Source organism: Pristiophorus japonicus, chromosome 8, assembly GCF_044704955.1.
Source record: "Pristiophorus japonicus isolate sPriJap1 chromosome 8, sPriJap1.hap1, whole genome shotgun sequence".
In the NCBI taxonomy this organism is placed as follows: Eukaryota; Metazoa; Chordata; class Chondrichthyes; family Pristiophoridae; genus Pristiophorus; species Pristiophorus japonicus.
The window spans coordinates 43,960,389-43,966,388 of NC_091984.1; positions in this window are offsets into that span (position 1 = coordinate 43,960,389).

Below are 6,000 nucleotides of genomic sequence, written 5' to 3' on the forward strand. Positions count from 1 at the left end.
GTCACTCTGATAACATATAATGTGAATCGCTGATACGGTCATTGTGATAATGTATACTGTGAATCACTGATACTGTCACTGTGACAATGTATAATGTAACTCACTGATACTGTCACTGTGATAATGTATAATGTGAATCACTGACACTGCCACTGTGATAATATATAATGTGAATCGATGATATTGTCACTGTGATAATGTATAGTGTGAATCACTTACACTGTCACTGTGATAATGTATTGTGTGAATCACTGACACTGTCACTGTGATAATGTATAGTGAGAATCATTGACACTGTCTGCGATAATGTATAATGTGAATCACTGATACTGCCACAGTGATAATGTATAATGTGAATCACTGACACTGTCACTGTGATAATGTATAATATGACTCACTGATACTGTCACTGTGATAATGTATAATGTGAATCACTGACACTGTCACTGTGATAAAGTATAGTGTGAATCACTGCACACGGTCACTCTGATAATGTATTGTGTGAATCACTTACACTGTCACTGTGATAATGTATTGTGTGAATCACTGATACTGTCACTGTGATAATGTATAGTGAGAATCATTGACACTGTCTGTGATGATGTATAATGTGAATCACTGATACTGTCACTGTGATAATGTATAATGTGAATCACTGATACTGTCACTGTGACAATGTATAATGTGAATCACTGACACTGTCACTGTGATAATGTATAGTGTGAATCACTTACACTGTCACTGTGATAATGTATTGAGTGAATCACTGATACTGTCACTGTGATAATGTATAGTGAGAATCATTGACACTGTCACTGTTATAATGTATCGTGAGAATCATTGACATTGTCACTGTGATAATGTATTGTGTGAATCACTGACACTGTCACTGTGATAATGTATAGTGAGAATCATTGACACTGTCTGTGATAATGTATAATGTGAATCACTGATACTGTCACTGAGATAATGTATATTGTGAATCATTGACACTGTCACTGTTATAATGTATCGTGAGAATCATTGACACTGTCTGTGATAATGTATTGTGTGAATCACTGACACTGTCACTGTGATAATTTATAATGTGAATCACTGACACTGTCACTGTGATAAAGTAGAGTGTGAATCACTGACACAGTCACTGTGATATTATATAGTGTGAATCAATGCACAAGGTCACTGTGATAATGTATGATGTGAATCACTGACACTGTCTGTGATAATGTATAATGTGAATCGCTGATGCTGTCACTGTGATAAAGTATAGTGTGAATCACTGATGCTGTCTGTGAGAATGTAGAGTGTGAATCACTGCCACTGCCACTGTGATAATGCATAATGTGAATCACTGACACTGTGATAATGTATAATATGACTCACTGATACTGTCACTGTGATAATGTATAATGTGAATCACTGACACTCTCACTGTGATAAAGTATCGTGTGAATCACTGCACACGGTCACTATGATAATATATAATGTGAATCGATGATATTGTCACTGTGATAATGTATAGTGTGAATCACTTACACTGTCACTGTGATAATGTATTGAGTGAATCACTGATACTGTCACTGTGATAATTTATAGTGAGAATCATTGACACTGTCACTGTTATAATGTATCATGAGAATCATTGACACTGTCACTGTGATAATGTATTGTGTGAATTACTGACACTGTCACTGTGATAATGTATAGTGAGAATCATTGACACTGTCTGTGATAATGTATAATGTGAATCACTGATACTGTCACTGAGATAATGTATATTGTGAATCGTTGACACTCTCACTGTTATAATGTATCGTGAGAATCATTGACACTGTCACTGTGATAATGTATTGTGTGAATCACTGACACTGTCACTGTGATAATGTATCGTGAGAATCATTGACACTGTCACTGTGATAATGTATAATGTGAATCACTGATACTGCCACTGTGATAATGTATAATGTAAATCACTGACACTGTCACTGTGATAATGTGTAGTATGAATCACTTACACTGTCACTGTGATAATGTATAATGTGACTCACTGATACTGTCACTGTGATAATGTATAATGTGAATCACTGACACTGTCACTGCGATAATGTATAATGTGACTCACTGATACTGTCACTGTGATAATGTATATTGTGAATCATTGACACTGTTACTGTGATAATGTATTGTGTGAAGCACTGACACTGTCACTGTGATAATGCATAGTGAGAAGCATTGACACTGTCTGTGATAATGTATAATGTGAATCACTGATACTGCCACTGTGATAATGTATAATGTGAATCACTGCCAGTGCCACTGTGATAATGTATAATGTAAATCACTGACACTGTCACTGTGATAATGTATAGTATGAATCACTTACACTGTCACTGTGATAATGTATAATGTGACTCACTGATGCTGTCACTGTGATAATGTATAATGTGAATCACTGACACTGTCACTGCGATAATGTATAATGTGACTCACTGATACTGTTACTGTGATAATGTATAATGTGAATCATTGACACTGTCACTGTTATAATGTACAGTGAGAATAATTGACACTGTCACTGTGATAATGTATAGTGTGAATCACTGTCACTGTGATAATGTATAGTGAGAATCATTGACACTGTCTGTAATAATGTATAATGTGAATCACTGATACTGCCACTGTGATAATGTATAATGTGAATCACTGCCAGTGCCACTGTGATAATGTATAATGTAAATCACTGACACTGTCACTGTGATAATGTATAATATGACTCACTGATACTGTCACTGTGATAATGTCGCATGTGAATCACTGACACTGACAATGTGATAATGTATGGTGTGAATCGCTGAAACTGTCACTGTGATAATGTACAGTGTGAATCACTGACACTGTCAATATGGTAATGTGTAGTGTGAAGCACTGACACTGTCACTATGATAATGTATAGTGTGAATCACTGACAATGTCACTGTGATAATGTATTGTGTGAATCACTGATACTGTCACTATGATAATGTATGATGTGAATCACTGACACTGTCACGGTGATAATATATGAGGTGAATCACTTTCACAGCCACTGTGATAATGTATAGTGTGAATCACTGACACTGTCACTGTGATAAAGTATAAGATGAATCACTTTCACTGTCACAGTGATAATGTATAATGTGAATCGCTGATACTGGCACTGTGATAATGTTTAATATGAATCACTGATACTGTCACGATGATAATGTATAGTGTGAATCACAGACACAGTCACTGTGATCATGTATAATGTGAATCACTGACACTGCTGCAGTGATAATGTGTAATGTGAATCACTGATACGGTCACTGTGATAATGTATCATGTGAATCACTGACACTGTCACTGTGATAATGTATAGTAAGAATTGTTAACACTGTCACTGTGATAATGAATAGCGTGAATCACTGCACACGGTGACTGTGATAATGTTTAGTGTATATCACTGACACTGTCACTGTGATGATGTATTTTGTGAATCAATTTCACTGTCACTGTGATAATGTACAGTGTGAATCACTGACACTGTCACTGTGATGATGTATTTTGTGAATCACTTTCACTGTTACTGTGATAATGTCTAATGTGAATCACTGACACTGACAATGTGATAATGTATAGTGTGAATCGTTGAAACTGTCACTGTGATAATGTATAGTGTGAATCGCTGACACTTTCACTGTGATAATGTATAGTGTGAATCGCTGAAACTATCACTGTTATAATGTATCGTGTGAATCACTGACACTTTCACTTTGGTAATGTATAGTGTGAAGCAATGACAATGTATAGTGTGACTCACTGACAATGTCACTGTGCTAATGTATAATGTGAATCAGTGACACTGTCACTGTGATAATGTAGAGTGTAAATCACTGACACTGTCAGTTTCACGTGATAAAGTATAATGTGAATCACAGACACTGTCACTGTGATAATGTATAACGTGAATCACTGACTGCCACTGTGATAATGTACAATGTGAATTCACTGATATGATCACTGTGGTAATGTATAGTGTGAATCACTGACACAGCAACAGTGATAATGTATAATGTGAATAACTTACACTGTCACTGTGATATTGTATAGTGTAAATCACTGCACACGGTCACTGTGATAATGTATAGTGTGAATCACTGACACTGTCACTGTGATAATGTATAATATGAATCGGTCATACTGACACTGTGATAATGTATGGTGTGAATCACTGACACTGCCGCTGTGATACTGTACAATGTGAATCACTAACACTGTCCCTGTGATAATGTATAGTGTGAATCACTGATCCTGACACTGTAATAATGTATAATGAGAATCATTGACACTGTCACTGTGATAATGTATAGTGTGAATCGCTGAAAGTGTCACTATGATAATGTATAGTGTGAATCACTGACACTGTCACTGTGATAAAATATAATGTGATTCAGCGACACTGTCACGATGATAATGTATAATGTGAATCACTCTGTCACTGTGATAATGTATAATGTGAATCGCTGATACTGACACTGATAATTTATAATGTGGATCACTGACACTGTCACTGTGATAATGTAGAGTGTGAATCACTGACACTGTCACTGTGATAATGTATAATGTCAATCACTGACACTGTCACTGTGATAATGTATAATGTCAATCACTGACACTGCCACTGTGATAATGTATAATCTGAATCACTGACACTGTGATAATGTATAATGTCAATCACTGAGACTGCCACTGTGATAATGTATAATCTGAATCACTGACGCTGTCACTGTGATAAAGTATAGTGTGAATCACTGACACTGTCTGTGATAATGTACAATGTGAATCACTGACACTGTCACTGTGATAATGTATTGTGTGAATCACTGACACTGTCTGTGATAATGCATAGTTTGAATCAATGTCACTGTCACTGTGATAATGTATAGTGTGAATCACTGACACTGCCGTTGTGATACTGTATAATGTGAATCACTGATACTGTCACTGTGATAATATATAATTTGAATTGGTGACACTGTCTCTAATAATGTATAATGTGAGTCACTGACATTGTCACTGTGATAATGTGCAGTGTGAATCACTGACACTGTCACTGTGATAATGTACAATGTGAATCACTGACACTGTCACTGTGATAATATATAGTGAATCCCTGACAGTATCGCTGTGATAATGTAAAGTGTGAATCACTGACACTGTCACTGTGATAATGTATAATGTGAATCACTGACACTGTCTGAGATAATGTATAATGAGAATCACTGACACTGTCACTGTGATAATGTATAATATGAATCGGTCATACTGACACTGTGATAATGTATGGTGTGAATCACTGACACTGCCGCTGTGATACTGTACAATGTGAATCACTAACACTGTCCCTGTGATAATGTATAGTGTGAATCACTGAAACTGTCACTATTATAATATATAGTGTGAATCACTGACAGTCACTGTGATAATAGATAATGTGAATCAGTGACACTGTCACGATGATAATGTATAATGTGAATCACTCTGTCACTGTGATAATGTATAATGTGAAGCGCTGATACTGACACTGATAATTTATAATGTGAATCACTGACACTGCCACTGTGATAATGTATAGTGTGAAGCACTGACACTGTCACTATGATAACGTATAGTGTGACTCACTGACAATGTCACTGTGATAATGTATAATGTGAATCACTGACACTGTCACTGTGCTAATATATAATATGAATCACTGATACTGTCACTGTGATAATGCAGAATGTGAATCACTGACACTGTCACTATGGTAATGTATAGTGTGAAGCACTGACACTGTCACTATGATAATGTATAGTGTGAATCACTGACAATGTCACTGTGATAATGTATAGTGTGAATCACTGACATTGGCACTGTGATAATGTATAGTGTGAATCACTGACACTGTCACTGTGATAATGTATAGTGTGAATCACTGAC